Consider the following 17,491-nt stretch of genomic DNA (forward strand, 5'->3'; position numbering starts at 1 on the left):
ATCAAGATTCTGGCTCTCTAATTGCTCCAAGGTACTGAAACAAATCAGGTAGGAGCACTCCACAGTGTCTGGGTAGGATATCCCTGGGTCCAACCCAGAGACCATTACCTGTATGAGTACTAGACCAAGTTTCTAAGATGAAATGAGGAAGCCAAATCTTGTTCAGAAGATGGCAGTTATCACTAGGTAAGTTCAACTCCTGTAAAGGCTTCTTGATCTATTATTTTCTTAGCTAAAACTTAAACAAAACTTCACTGTGTCAGGCACTGGACTAAGCATTTCTGCATTATTTTCTCATTTACTTTCAATATCCCCATAAGGTAGGTACTATTATTATTCACATTTTGAAGATGGAGAAATAGACTTTCCAGGTCATACAGCATGGAAGTGGCACAGCCAGGATTTGAATCCTGATGAGAACCCAATCTAGAACCACTCTGTGTACGCTTTCCCTAAACCTATTCTGCTGGGCCTTCTCATCCTATCACTGTATATGCTATTATTTTTGCCTAGAACACTTAACCAAAATAATAATAGTAGTGGTAACCACAATAAAAGATATTTTTAAGGTAATAGCTGCCATCCATTGAGTGATATGTTCCGAGCACTGTGCTAAGAATGTTACATGCATTATCTCATTAAGTCCTATGAGGTAGATATTATAAGTCCATCTTTCAACAAAACATGATGGTCTGCACGTTCCAAAGGCACAGTGGAAGGATTTGGGAGGACAGTAGTTGGTGAAAGAGTGTTTCATGACAGTATTCTCAAAGAAATGTCCTGGTAAGCAGCAACATTTTTTTATCACCTTAAAATATTTCCTAATGAGAGTAAAAAAAGAAAAAATTTTCCAAAGATTACATGTTTACATATAGTTTTACTATCATTGAAAGGTCATTAACCAAGTTAAAAGAAGCTGTTGAAAAGTCTTGATAGAGTACCATTAAAACATTCCACATCTAATCAGGAAGATAAAGGAATCAATTACTCATAAGGAAAATGCCACTTAACACAAGAGAGACATCAATCTTATCTGACCTCATCAGTTATACCCTCACATAATTTTAGCATCTTTAGATAAAGTTAGAATCTATTAATACTAGAAAAGACAACACTGTATATCAACTACTCTCTCTTCCAAATATGTAATTTTTTGTCTTCCCTGGGTCTGATAAATTGGCCCAAGGTAAGAATCCCTAAATAAATACCACTTGATCCTAGACAGTGTTACTACATCTTAACTGTGGTATTAGTTTTGATAAATTTGGGGAAAAGGCACAGAGATTTTGATTCCACAGAGCAAATGGAAGAAATACAACACTTTAAAAATTGTCAACTTTACATGGCCTATTGATATTTAGCTAGTTTGAATAAAGAAACCTGTCCTTCCAACTAAATAAGAGCCTCTTTAAAAACCTGTCATTATAGAAAAGAGAATTTTAAAATATATTTTGATATCAATAGGGAAAATTTGAATATGGCTTGTATATTGTTATTGTGATAATGTTATCATAGTTATTTAGGAGAATGTCTTTATTCTTAGATGACACATACCAAAGTATTTTGGGGTGAAGTACCATGAGTTCTACTACTTTTAAGTGGTTTAACAGTAACAAAGGGGGGTAAAATATAGCAAAATAAGAGTGGTGACTCTACATGAGGGGTGTATGGCTTCTATTATACTAATTTTCAACTTTTCTGAAGGATTATTATTTTTCAAAATAAAAATTTAAGAGAAGAAATGTGATTACAGACTTGTGTCTTAGTAGCTAACATACAAGTCATTGAAATGCTTTCATTTTCATATGTTCCCACATTACTATTTATCCCTAACATTAATTAAGACCTACCAATGTACCAGGAAGAAACCAGGAAGAAGGCTGAAGAGGGGTAAAGCTCCCCAATTCTTGTGGGAGGTGTGGTGGGGGAATTTTCACCCATAGAAAAGGTCGGAAATATCAAGAATTTTTAAAGCTCCCCAAATAATTCTCATATGTAACCAATGATTCTCATTTGAGAACCACTGGTCTAGAAAATTGTTTCTTGGTGTGTCTGTGGACCACCAGCATCCACATCACTGGAAAACTTGTTAGAAATCGAGAATCTGAGGCTTCCCCCCAGACACACAGAATCAGAATCTGCTTTTTAACAAGATCCCTGGGGATTCGAATGTACATTCAAGTTTGAGTACAACAATGGGTACAATGATCCAGCAGGTAGAGGCTGATCCAATACTTCAATGATATTTGACATCCTTGTCCTATAGCCAGACTGTGATAAAAAAAGTTTTGTCTGTAAAGAACTCAGTCTTAAACTTATAGATGTCCCACTCTTCCAACTACTTGAGACTTTATAGGACAAGAAGAATTCCTCCAAGTTCCTCTTAGTAACTGCAGAGTACTTCACAGATCCTGAGTGTACTACAAATGTCTCTTGATCATGCCAGTAGAAATAAGAATGCTTTGAAATTAGAAGCTACATTTGATCAAAGGACTATAGATCTCATGGTATAAACATAATACACCAGTCCTTCCTTGAAAGTTTAAGGAATATCAGTAAAGAGAATAATACTATTGGCTTCCTGATAAGCTCTTTGCAATCTGTGGATTTTTAGGAAACTAAAATACAGTTCACTTTCCTCCCTTATCACCATGGCTACCAAGTGCCAAATTATTTCTTTTAACCAAATACATTGAGAAGGCCTGTGGATTTTTACTATTTCATTCCTTTCTATTTACAGCTTAAAAATGTAAATTGAAACTGTACTTTAAAGGAAAAAAAACAATTTTCTGAAGGTGTTCTCTGGAGAAAGGCAATGAAAGGTGAAATAAATTATGGAAAGTGTTTATTGATAGCAAACACGTGATGTTTTTGCAGCACAGGTGACTCATTAATTCAACTAATAGGAAAAATATGCCACATGAGTAAAAGCTTTCCAAGGATGGTTATGGACATGATAATAAAATTTTGTGCATTTTGCTGCTTTGGGTTTGTTGTTGCTGTTGATGCACTAGTACAGCATTCTAAAACCTTTCCCCACAGCGTGTTTGACACATACCCAACCAAATAAATTACTATTCCCAGCTTGACTTCTAGAAAGAACAAGAATTTCACATGCCAACCCATGGCTGAGCCATAGTATGTATTTGCTGAAAATAAAAAGAATAGTTGTCATTTAGTGAAGGCTTAACATTTGTTAGGCACTGCATTAAGTATATTCATGCTTTGCTTTACTCAGCTCTCAAACAACCCTATGATACATCAGTCCCATTCTCCAAAAGCGGAACATGAGACTTAGAAAGCTTAATTTAGTTGCTTTAAACCAGCCAACAGAGACCAAGCTCTTCTCCTATAATACTTCTCATTGTCAGAAAGATTTTCCCAGCAATATCTCTTGACCAGAACTGGAATTCTGTGAAACATGCCGGATGGCAAAAGCCTGACCTATGGGTCTTCTGTGCTTTTAGCTCATCCTCATCTTGCCCAGGAGGAACATAGTGCTGGTAGGATCATCTCAACAGAAGGTCGCAGTACGTGGCACCGAGACTTCTTATAATGCCAGGGATTTCCAAGAAGGAGCCAGCTTCCTACTTACAGGTTTCCTACCTCCCCATACCTCTTGGTCCTCTGCGAAGGAGATGGAGGGAAGGGATAGTTGTAGAAATTAATTATTTATTAGGATAAGTCTCTTAACCCAGGCCATTCTAACAACAACAACAACAACAATCCTGATTTCATGTATTGCTTTGGTATATTTAAACTGTTGTATATTGTCAGAAATAGTATATGTTTTATCCAAGACTTAAAAATACTGTAACTTATTAAGTGTATAAGAGTTCAATTCTTTCTTTCTATTTTTTTCAATGGCAGAATCCCTTGCATTCCAAAGTCAGTTATGAGGGTAAGAGGACCTGCCTATCAAATGGATAACAAAAATATTATTCATCACAAATAGAAAACACCCACTGAAATACAATCATATTTTAATCATTAAAGGAATCTTGTGATCTCCATAGCTGGATACAGGTCTTATGAGCCTTATATTCAATATATACATGGTAATAGAACACAGAAATACCCTCTCATATCCACTTCAAGGAAGAAATCATCTGGCAGCATACACCACAGTTTATTGAGCCACTCAATATGTCTAACCTTCATATATTCTCAGCTTTAGGCAACAATATGTCTGCATACATCCATGTATGTGACTAGTGAACTTCAACAGATGTTTATTTTGAACTTAAAACACACAAATTAAATCAAATTAAATACCTACAGGAAATTAGATTTCAAGCCAATCAAATTACATGAAGGAACAGATAAACTCTGTAAGATTAAAAAGTTAATAAAATATTTTAAAATATTTTTAAAACTTTAAAACTGACATTAGTTTTTAAATTATAGTTACCCTCAATATACCAAGATAGTAAGTAGGTTAGCTCATAAATGAGTTGTGGGCAAATTGAGATTTCTATCTTCTAAGAGGCTAGTTGTGTGCAAATACAGGATTTTGAAATTCTTTTCACCTAAAAATTGATAACACTTCCAGAAGGAATGTGTTTGGTTGGATAGGACGACAATAAACAACTGCCTTGGATCAGCAAAAACTTGGGGTGGTCCTTTTTCCACGTTTTTAATCTTAGATATCATCCTGAGTCCAACACGTCTGCGTGTCAAATGAATGTTTGCAAAATGTCGTCATCCACTGGGAGCTAGGAAAATTCAACTTTGGCCCAATGCTAAATATATATGCATACACATACATACACACACATATATATCAGGATAATTCTTCAAGTAAAATACCAATTCAAGGTCTGAAAGTCAACATTTGTTCTCCAAATGTCCATATTGTCCATATGTATGTACTCAGATCCTTATTTTTCTTAAATTTTTGAATGAAAAGTGATGAAGTTCTGCCATGCCACAATATTACAAAGCCGAAATTAATAAAACAGACAGCATGCTTAAATTAAAGAATTTGGAGACATAATGATTGAAAACACAAGCTCTGTGGATAGACCTTAACAGTCACTTCAGGTTGCTGTGTCTCTGGTTATCTGATCAGTAAAGTGAGGTAATTATAATTATCTCATAGTGTTGTTATGAGATTAAATAAAATACTATATGCCAAGTACTTAGCACACTGCCTGATTCACAGTGCTAAATGTAGTGTTATCGAACTATTCTTATTAGAGCACCTGGGTGGCTCAGTCAGTTAAGCATCTGACTCAGTCTCAGCTCCGGTCTTGATCTCAGAGTTATGAGTTCAAGCCTTCTGCTGTGCTCCACACTGGGCATGAAGCTTACTTTAAAAAAATTCTCAACAATAGTTTTAATTATAGAAATGAATGGCTGAATACTGCCTCAGTTGTGTTTGTCACCTTCATGGATAGTTCAAGGGAATTTCTGCAGATTGGCAGTTCAAAGACTCTGAGACTCTTAGAAACTACAAGACTTCTTGCCCCACTCTCACCTCACCCCATGGATGATCTGAAGAGGTATTTAAAAGGCTATCACTCTGCAGGACTCCCAGTTTCTATTTGCAGTTCTAATCCAATGCTTATGACCTAGTTTGCATGTTAACCCCGTTTCTGAAATATGGGTGCGGACAGAGTGTGCACAGAGTGTGGGGAACAAACAGAGTGTGTTGTCCATTTTTTCTCAGAAACCTGGACATATAAAGCCAAGTCAATGTAGCCCAAGCCTGGTACAACAGAAAAAATGTTACCCAAGTTTAGGCCTAGTGGAATTATAATCTAGTCAGCTTTGAAAATCAGAGTCAAGATTTCAAAGACACATTAATTAGAGTCAAACTATCAAATCCACCAGATCAAAAAAAATCTACTTACAATCTTTTACACACCATTATGTTTAAAAATTTGTTAAAAAGTTTGCCTTGCTATCATGTGTTTCATTTGGCAATAGTTTTGTCAGGTCCAGTGAAAACCCTATTCATCAGATTTTAGAGCATTTAAATATGGCAGTTTTGAATGTTTTTGTAGCCACAGCTGGTGCCAACGTGTTGATAAAAAGTCACTCAGGAAAGCAATTCTAAGAATATGGTTGCCATTGATATTCTCTCCAGGCCAGGTGTGTAGATCAAATGTCAAGCTACATTGCCAGGTCTGATGCATAATTAACAGACACGAGGACATTTAGCACTTGGCAGCATGAAACTGAATAAAGAAAACTAAACACAATTTTAGAAGCTTACTATGTAAAACTTAGAATAAGTGGTTCTGCGCTATCTCCTCCCTTCTACCTGCTGCCAAACAAAATTAAATAATATTACTTTTCAATTAGTTAATATCATACAGTTTACAAAGTACTTTCACATGCATTACTCATTTAACCCTCAGATCCACATAAAATGGAGTTTGTGAAACTCTGGAAGAAAGCATTATTATTCATATTTTAAAAGCTAAGATAGGTGAAGTGGTCTATGCAAAAATAGATAAACAATAAACCTAGAACTTTCTCTTAAAGTGCCCTAATGATCAGAGCACCAACAAAAAACTAAGACTGTGAGATGCATCAAACATTTGGAAACCTATGGCTCACAACACTGGTGGCCAGACCAGCTCCAAAGATGCCAAGAGACTGACGTGGCATAAAATGGGTTCCAGAAGCCTACTCTTCCTATTATGACCAGTGGACTGTGGGCTGGCTCTTGAGATCTGAAAGGAAGAGAGGATATAGATTCTAGGGTATAATGTTAAATTACAATGGTATATTCTAGTGGGTGGAACTGAGAATATTTCTAATATCATCCAACAGAGTTAATAATTCTGATACTGTCAACTAAAAAAAAAAAAAGTCCAGCATCTGCCTTTGCTTATATGTGGCTAGATTTCAAATATTTCCAAACCATATGTGGATTTAACATGGATTTGATGATACCGTATAGCTGCTTTTTGATTCTTGGTTGACTTTTTTTTTCATGTTGGAAAGAGAACACAAAAGATCAAATGAAAAGAACTGTTGCCAGAAAAATGTTTAGTCCATCTTTCTTTGCACAACTTTGGATTCATAAGTTCAATCTTGTTTTATTGACCTTATAATTTCCTGATGTTTTTACTTATTTTTTCTTAATCCATATATATATATCTACAAATTATTCTCATAGCCTCATCCATAAATGATTTAATACATGACAGGAATGTAGTTTTATATATAAAATATCCAATCAATGTCAGAATTCATAGATTCCTGAGCAACAGAAAAAGAATCCTAAAATTCTGTAGGAAGAGGGTTGCATACAATCAATAGTTCCATTTTATTTCCATAACATATCCAAAGGCAGCAGGCAAAATAAAAAATAAAAATTCAAAGTTATATTTGGTTGGCCAGGAGATCAGACTCCAAAATTTTTATAAATGCTGCCCAAAGCAACCGAGTTAGCATAGAAGCCCCATGGGAGGAAGTAGAGTGAAGCCCAGCAGAGAAACAGTCCAGCAGTGGCAGATATCAGAAATTAAGAAACAAACAAGCAAGCAAAACCACTTCCCAAGCTCAGAGACACATTCTGAAGAAGCTATATTCCTTTTCTGAACCAGGTGTAAGAATGGAGTTGAGCTGAGTATCAGAACAAGCCTCACTGAACCTGGTTCATTCAGAGAAATAGAGGAACCAGTGACAGCTAAAAAAAAATAAAATTAAAAATAAAATAAACTAGATTTGCAGGAAGCTTAGTGCCATCTAAGAAGATGACAGTCTTTCTTTTGTGAAAACCATCTAGTTTTCATGAGTATGTATAGAAGATCGCCTGACCTCTTCCCACTTTTGCAAAGGGCTGATATAGGAAATTCAATACTTTCCATAAGGAATATATCTTTGTATGCTACAAAACTTTGAATGTATCTTTGTACAAATCAAAATTCAATAAATTCAATGAGGAAAATTCAAAAAATTCAATAAATAACACAGCACCAATACAAAAAAGCTATAAAAATGAGGACTAAAGCAACAAACTTTATTATCAGATAAAAAACACTCAGCAGAGCAACACTGCTACAGAACATATAAAATTATGAATGAAAAGGTTTTCCACAAAATAATAAAAACAATCTCCTCTATAAGAAAAAGTTACAAAGTAGAAATGCCAGATCTTAAGAAGAAAATGTTGAAACAGAGGAGATGAAGCATAAGCTATGAGAACTGAGGAAAGAAGCAGAAGAATAAAATAAAACTGTCACAGAAATTAAAATGAAACTGGAAAAAGATTAAGGGCAACACATTATGGAAAACATACAAGGGACATAGAAGATAAAATGAGAACAACAAATATTATAAAAAAATAAAGAACTAAAAGGGATTGCAGAAAAAATGAGAGCTGTAGATAGGTATAGAAGATCCAACATATACATAACTGGAATCCCTAAGAAGAAAATCTAAACAACAGAACGTAACTATTGAAAGACGTAATTCAAGTAAACTATCTATAGCACACAGAGTGTGCTAGGATGAATTTAACCAAAATAGTCAACATGGAGACATAATCTAGTATATCTACTTATCTCCAAAGATAAGAAAAAACCTTTTGAGCAATCCAGCAAAAAGATCAAGTATGTTATAAGGAAATAATCACAGTGAACTTGGATTTCTCCAGAGTAACATTTATCACCAGGAAAATATAACATAAACAAAACATAATCTATTATGCAAGGAATTAGGAAAGAAAGCAAGAGTTAAGGATTTAACATCAAACCAAAAGAGACTTTAAATTTACAGGCTAGAGATTACAACATGAAACAATTCCAAGACTATTGTTCCCATCCTTTCTTCACTAAACTTCTAGAGACAAAGGACTGTCAGTGAGCTTTAATACACTTAACTATAGAACTAAGACCAAAACACATTTGGAGATTAGAGGGACATAAGACAATGCAAATATTTTATTTCTTGCCAAGGTAGAAATTATACCATGAACAGAAACTGGAAGAAAAAATGGGAACGAAAGTGGGAAAATAAGAACACAGATTCCCTCTTGTGTAGTATCTGGAGTAGAAGTATAGCATTTAAAGGTGATACATTAAGTAATACCCACATAAACATTTAACAATACAAAGGTAAATTCTAAAGCTAAGTGATGGAGAAGAGATAGGGAAAAAAGGAAAAATAGGAAACATTTTAATCTCATCATTACTCATATAAGGGAACTCACAGACAATGCCTAAAGAACTAAGACTATTAAATAAAGCTATAATTGTAAAAGTAATAGGATAAAACTGCAAACCTTTCTTAATATCAATAGAATCACACAGAGAAAGAAAAATGAAGAAAACAAAAAATATACCTACACTTCCTTCTCTCTCCCAGCCTGCACCTATGCTTCCCTATAATCAATAGATGAAGAGAAGACTCAGGCCTGGTTTACAGATAGTTCTGCACAATATGCAGGAACCACCCAAAAGTAGACAGTTGAAGTACTACAGCCCCCTTGTAAGACAGCCTTGAAGAACAGTGGTGCAGAGAAATCCTCCTGGTGGGCAGAACTTTGAGAAGTGTACTTGGTTGCTCACTTTGGAAAGAGAAATGGCCAGATGTGTACTGATATACAAATGCATGGGCTATGGCCAATGGTTTGGCTAGCTGGTCAGGAACTTGGATGGAATTGGCGGACATGATTGGAAAGTTGGTGACAAGGAAATTTGGGGAAGAGGTATGAATAAAATTCTCTAAATGGGTAAAAATCTCCATAAGGATAGTTGTGTCCCATGTGAATGCTCATCAAAGGATGACCTCAGCAGAGCAAGATTTTAATAATCAAGTGGGCGAGGCAAAATGACCCATTCTGTGGATGCCACTTAGTCTCCTTCTCTAGCCACCCCTGTTATTGTCCAATGAGCTCATGAACAAAGTGGCCACAATGGCAAAGATGGAAGTTATGCATAAGCTCAGCATCATGGACTTCCATTCACGAAGGCTGACTTGGCCATGGCCACTGTTGAGTAGCCAATCTGACAGCAGCAGAGACTAACACTGAATACCCAAAATGGCACCAGTCCCTGGGGTGATCAGCCAACTATCTGGTGACAAGTAGATTACACTGTATGGCATCCATTATGGAAGGGGCATTGATTTATTCTTACTGAAACAGACATTTACTCTTGATATGGATCTGCCTTTCCTGTACACAATGCTTCTGCCAAAACTATAATGCATGGATTTACAGAATGCCATATCCACCAGCATGGTATTGCACACAGAATTGTTTCTAATCAAGGAACTCACATCACAGCAAAAGATGAGAGTCAATGGACCTACACTCATGGAATTCACTAGTCTTACCATGCATGCTCCCCACCACCCTAAAGCAACTGGCATAACAGAATGGTAGAATGGCTTTTGAAGATTTAGTTATAGCACCAGGTAGGTATCAATACATGGCAGAGCTGAAGTAAAGGAGAACTTGTTTCTGAATCAGCATCCAATATGGTGCTGTGTTTCTCCCATATCTAGGATTCAAGGGACTGGGAGTGGCACCAGTCACTATTAACCCTAATGACCTAAGTAAAATCTTCCTATTCCCACAATCTTATGCTCTACTGGCTTACAGATCTTAGTTCCAAAGGAAAGAATGTTTTTACCAGGAGACACAACAATAATTTCTAGAAATTAAAACTCTCATTCAGCCACTGTGGACTCCTTATGCCTCTAAAACAACAGAACAAAATGGGAGTTATCATGCTGAGTGATTGATCCTGACAACTAAGGGAAAATTGGACTGCTACTCCACAGTGAAATAAGGAAGAGTATTGAAATACAAGAGATCCCTTCAGATGTCTGTTAGTATTACCATTCTGTTTGATTAAAGTCAATGGAAAACTATAAGAACGCTATCCAGGCATAACTACTAATGACCCAGGTTTTTTAGGAATGAAAGTCTGAGTCACTCCACCAGGTAAAGAACCATGACCAGCTAGGTGCTTTCTAGAGGCAAAGGGACTATAGAATGATAGTAGGAGAAGGTAGTTACAAATACAAACTCTGATCACATGACCAGTTACAGAAGGAGAACTGTAGCTGTCATGAGTATTTCATGAATATTTCATGTTTGTATGTGTGTGTGTGTGTGTGTGTGTGTGTGTGTGTGTAGCAAATATCTTTGTTTTCTTTCCTCTCTTATTTCCTTATCATGTAACATAAGATGTAATAACTTTGCTTTATAGTATTTAAATATAGTTAATTTTACATCTCAGTATTTAGGTTACAGGATATCAAGGAAATGGGTAAACATCATTAAGAGAATCTGTCCCTCTTCTGGGTAAGGAGTTAATGCATTTTTACTTGTACTCAGGGTAGTCATATCATGTTAGTACAATTATGATGCTGTTAGTATCTGTATTTGGATATTAAAAATGGTTTAAGAGATTCATATGGGTGCCAAATTGACAATGGGTGGACTTGTGATAGTTAACTTTATGGGTCAACTTGATTAGGCCATGGCATGTCTAGATACTTGGTTAAACAATATTCTGAGTATGTCTGTTGGTGCATTTCTGGAAGATACTAACATCTGAATTAATAGACTGAGTAAAGCAGATTGCCTCTCTAGCGTGAATTGGCCTCATCTAATCTGTTCAAGGCCTGAACAAAAGGATGAATAAGGGTGAATTTACTTTGTCTCTCTCTAGCTCACTGTCTTCAAATTAGGACGTTGGTCTTCTCTTGCCTTTGGACTCAGCCTGAGATGGAAAACGTACACCATCAAGTCTCCTTGTTTTCAGGACTTCAGACTCAGACTTCAAGTTATACCATCAATTCTCTTATTCTCAGGCCTGTGGACCCAGATTACAACTATACCATCAGCTCTCCTGGGTCTCCAGCTTGCCAAATGCAGATCTTAGAACTTGTCAGCCTCTATAATCACATGAGCTAATTCTTCATTATATTTAGAGAGAGAGGAGAGACACAGAGAGAGAGAATTTCCATCCTATTGGTTCTGTTTCTCTGGAGAACCCTGGCTGGTTCAGATTTATGAAATACTAAGAATATTAATAAAGTTATAATTACAAAAGTAACAGTGAGAACAAAAAAGCATTCCTTTTTGTTGTTCAAGTTTAGTTGACATACAATGTTATATTAGTTTCAGGTATACAACATAGTGATTTGATAAGTCTGTTCATATAAATGCTGGAGAGGATGTGGAGAAATGGGAACCCTCTTGCACTGTTGCTGGGAATGCAAACTGGTGCAGCCACTCTGGAAAACAGTGTGGAGGTTCCTCAAAAAATTAAAAATAGACCTATCCTATGACCCAGCAGTAGCACTGCTAGGAATTTACCCAAGGGATACAGGAGTACTGATGCATAGGGGCACTGTACCCCAATGTTTATAGCAGCACTCTCAACAATACCCAAATTGTGGAAAGAGCTTAAATGTCCATCAACTGATGAATGGATAAAGAAATTGTGATTTATATACACAATGGTGTACTACATGGCAATGAGAAAGAATGAAATATGGCCCTTTGTAGCAATGTGGATGGACCTGGAGAGTGTGATGCTAAGTGAAATAAGCCATACAGAGAAAGACAGATACCATATGTTTTCACTCTTATGTGGATCCTGAGAAACTTAACAGAAACCCATGGGGGAGGGGAAGGAAAAAAAATAAGTCTATTCATTACACAATGCTTACTATGATAAATGTAGTTACCATCTGCCACCATAAAAAATTATTATAATTTTATTAACTATATTCTTTACACTGTACTTTTCATCTTCATAACTTATTTATTTTATAACTGTAGGTTTGTATCTCTTAATCCCCTTCACCTACTTCATCCATCCCTCACTCACCTCCTTTCTGGCAATCACCAGTTTCTTCTCTGTATTTATGAGTCTGGTAAACCTTTCTTAATATCAGTGGAATTACACCCATACATTAAAGAAAAGAAAACCAAAAACAGGCCTTATATTCAAAGACCTGAAAACTATAAATTTAGAAAATATAAAATAACTAAATACAAAACTATCTGTTACATTGATAAATGTAAGAAGGCTACAAGATTAGATTAGTAAACCCACTCTATACTGTCTTCAAAAGCACCTAAGGGGCGCCTGGGTGGCGCAGTCGGTTAAGCATCCCACTTCAGCCAGGTCACGATCTCGCGGTCCGTGAGTTCGAGCCCCGCGTCAGGCTCTGGGCTGATGGCTCAGAGCCTGGAGCCTGTTTCCGATTCTGTGTCTCCCTCTCTCTCTGCCCCTCCCCCGTTCATGCTATGTCTCTCTCTGTCCCAAAAAAAATAAATAAACGTTGAAAAAAAAATTAAAAAAAAGCACCTAAAATAAAATAATCCAGAACAGCTAATCAGAGAAGAATGGCATACCAGGTAAATAAAAGAAAGAAAGAAAGAAAGAAAGAAAGAAAGAAAGAAAGAAAGAAAGAAAGAAAAGCAAAAGTTACAATATAATATCAGAGAAGGCAGAACTCAAGTTAAAAAGCACTAAATAAGGCAAAAAAAGAACTTTATAATACCAAAGGTAATTATATAATGGTAAACATATAACATTTATGACTATATATGCCTCAAGTAACTAAAGAATATATAATAAGAAATAAAACCTTACTAAAAATGGGAAACTTTAATACACCTCTCTAGGCTAAGACAGATCAAGAGAGAAAAACATTAAGGATATGATATAGATGACCCATGTAACAAAATTAATTAGACTTATTTAGTTATAAATGTCACACTCTATATTCTAAAAAAGAGATAACATCTTCTATTTAAGTGCCTATGAAAGAGTACAGAAATTGGTAATGTACTAAGATCCAAAGAAAACCTCAATGCATTACAAAAACTAGAAATGGTATGGACAAAATTCTCCAATAACTATTCAATGCTACTAGTGAACAGTAAAATCAGAAAATAAAAAGCCAATATCTCTTGGAATTAAGAAAAATTCAGTTAAATGATTCTTAAATCAAAGAGGAAAATTCAAAACCAAAATTGTAGAACATCTAAAAATCAATAAGAAAATAACACATTGCTAAAGCAATGCTAAGAGGAAAATCAGAGCCTTAAATACTTCTATTACAAACATGAAAGAATGAAAATAAATAACTGGAACATTCAACTTAAGAAACCAAAAAAGAAACAAAACAGAATGAAGGAAAGACAAAGGAAGAAATCAGTAAAGATCAAAGCAGAACTTAAGAAGTTAGAAAACATATGATGTATTCAAGGTGATGAAAGAAAAAAGCCTGCAACTAAGAATACTCTTTCCAACAAGGCTATCATTCAGAATAGAAGGAGAGATAAAGAGCTTCCAAGACAAACAAAAGTTAAAGAAATTCGTGACTACTAAACCAGCCCTACAAGAAATATTAAAGAGGAATTTTTAGATGAAAAGGAAAGGACATAAGTAAAAGTAAGAAAAATAGGAAGTGCAAAAGCAGTAATGTTAAGTATAGCTATAAAAATCAGTCAAGGAATTCACAACATAAAAAGACGTAAAATATGACACTACCCACCTAACATGCGGCAGGGAGAGTAGTAAAGAAGGTATTCAAACTCAAATGCCTATCAACTTAATAGAGATCATTATATACATAAGATATTATATATAAACTTAATGGTAGCCACAAATTTAAAAAAACAGCAATAGATAAGCAAAAAATAAAGACAAAAGAATACACAAATACACACAGAAAACTGTGTAAGGAAAGAGCAAGAAACAGAGAAGAAGTACAAAAAGAACCATAAAACAAGTAACAAAATGGCAGTAAGTACAATCTATCAATAATTACTTTGAATGCAAATGGAGAAAATGTTCTAATCAAAAGACAGGGTGATAGAATGAATACAAAAGCAAGATCCATCTGTATGCTACCAACAACAGACTCATTTCAGACCTAAAGACATGCAGAATGAAAGTGAAGGGATGGAAAAGCATTTATGATGTAAATGGAAGTGAAAAGAAAGTAAGTGTAGCAATATTTACATCAGACAAAATAGATTTTAAAACAAAGACTGTAACAAGAGACAAAGACACTATATAATCATAAAGGGAACAATCCAACAAGAAGATATAATGATTGTAAATATTAATGCACCCAACATGAAAGCATCCAAATACATAAAGCAGCTAATAACAAACATAAAGAAAGTAATCGATAATAATACAACAATAGTAGAGAACTTTAACATCCCACTTACATCAATGGATAGAACATCCAAACAGAAAATCAACCAGGAAACAATGCCTTTGAATTACACATTGGACCAGATGTATCTAACAAACATATTTAGAACATTCCATCTTAAAATACCAGAATACACATTCTTCCCAAGTGTACATGGAACATTCTCCAGAATAGATCACATATTAGGCCATAAACAAGTCTCAACAAATTTAAAAATATTGAAGTCATGCCGTGCATCTTTTCCAACCACAATGCTATGAAACTAGAAATCAACTACAAGAAAAAATCTGGAAAAAACACAGATACATGGAGGTTACATTAACATGCCAGATAGATAGATAGATAGATATCACATATATAAATAACATGTTAAATAACAATGAATGGGTGAATAAATCAAAGAAGAAATCAAAAAATGCATGGAGACAAATGAAAATGAAAACACAATGGTCCAAAAAGGGATGCAGCAAAAGTTGTTCTAAGAGGGAAGTATATAGCAATACAGGCCTATGTCAAGAAGCAAGAGGCATCTCAAATAAACAGTATAACTTTACACCTAAAGGAGCTAGGAAAAGAACAAACAAAACCCAAAAAGTAGTAGAAGGAACAAAATAAGAAAGATGAAAACACAAATAAAATAGAAGCTCAAAAAACAATAGAACAGATCAATGAAATCAGGAGCTGGTTCTTTGAAAAGATCAACAAAGTTGATAAACCTCTAGCCAGATTCATCAAATAAATAAATAAGTAAATAAATAAGAGAGAGAACTCAAATAAACAAAAACAAAAATAAGAGAAATGACATGTAGAAATACAAAGGATTATAAAATATGATGAAAAATTATATGCCAACAAATTAGACAACCTAAAAGAAATGGATAAATTCCTAGAAACATATAACCTTCCAAAACCAAATCAAGAAGAAATACAAAATTTGAATAGACTGATTACCAATAATGAAATTGAGTCAGTAATCAAAAACTCCCTAGGGGTGCCTGGGTGGCTCAGTCCATTGAGTATCTGACTTCAGCTCAGGTCATGATCTCATGGTTCATGGGTTTGAGGCCCACGTCGGGCTCTGTGCTAACAGCTCAGAGCCTGGGGCCTGCTTCAGATTCTGTCTTAGTCTCTCTCTGCCCCCTCCCCTGCTCATGCTCTGTGTTTCTCTCTCTCTCAAAAATAAATAAACAATAAAAAAAAATTTTTAACTACCAACAAATGAAAATCCAGGACCAGATGGCTTCACAGATGAATCCTACCAAACATTAAAAAAAAATTAATACCAATATCCTGGTTTCTCTTCAGATCATGTAAATCTTTCACCTTTTACTAAAGAAGAGTTAATACCTATTCTTCTCAAACTATTCCAAAAAATAAGACAGAAAGCTTCTAAATTTATTCTATGAGGCCAGCATGACTCTGATACCAAAAATGTAAAAAGACACTACAGAAAAAGAGAACAATAGGCCAATATCTCTGATGAATATGGAACGCATATATCAAAACCAGAAAAAAAAAAACATGACAGCAAAAGAGAACTATAGGCCAATATCTGTTGAACATATTTGCAAAGTATTGCCAAATCAAATCCAATAGTATATTTAAAAAATCATTGAACACAATCAAATGAGATTTATTCCTGGGCTGCAAGGGTGGTTCAATATTCACAAGTCAATCAACATGATACATCACATCAATAAGAAAAAGATAAAAACCATATGATCATTTCAATAGATGCAGAAAAAGGATTTGACAAAGTACAACATCCATTCATGATAAAAAGTAGTTTCATTCATTCATAAACAAAGTAGGTTTAGAGGGAATATACCTCAACATAACAAAGGCCATATATGAAAACCCCACAGTTAACATCATACTCAATGGTGAAAACCTGAGAACTCTTCCCCTAAAATCAGGAACAAGACAAGGATCTCCACTCTCACCACTTTCAATCAACACAGTACTAGAAGTCCTAGCCACAGCAATCAGACAACAAAAAGAAAGAAAAGGCATCCACTTTGGTAATGAAGAAATACAACTGTCACTATTTGCAGATGACATGATACTATACAGTAAACCTGAAAGACTCCACCAAAAAAACTACTAGAATTGATAATTGAATTCCGTAAGGTTGCAAGATACAAAATCAATATACAATATCCATTGCATTTCTATACACTAATAATGAAGTAGCAGAAAAAGAAATTAAGAAAAAAATTCAATTTACAATTGCACAAAAAAATAATAAAATTCCTTGGAATAAATGTAACCAAGGAAGTAAAAGACCTGTATTATGAAAATTGTAAAAACGTGGATGAAAGAAACTGAAGAC

The 17,491-nt window shown here is 35.0% G+C and overlaps 1 protein-coding gene across 3 annotated transcripts in view; it reads right to left on the bottom strand.

Annotated features, from left to right (window-relative positions):
• The window catches only part of ODF2L (outer dense fiber of sperm tails 2 like), a 170,050-nt gene that overhangs the window by 66,851 nt on the left and 85,708 nt on the right, over positions 1-17,491 (bottom strand). The window contains exon 18 of one of the 3 annotated variants that reach the window (XR_006584459.1): positions 2,829-3,627. The exons of 1 other annotated variant lie outside the window; for it this stretch is intronic. The gene's annotated coding sequence lies outside the window, so the exon portion shown is untranslated. One more of the 3 variants, XR_006584460.1, reaches the window with a different exon arrangement.

This window comes from Felis catus, chromosome C1, assembly GCF_018350175.1.
Source record: "Felis catus isolate Fca126 chromosome C1, F.catus_Fca126_mat1.0, whole genome shotgun sequence".
Lineage (NCBI taxonomy): Eukaryota > Metazoa > Chordata > Mammalia > Carnivora > Felidae > Felis > Felis catus.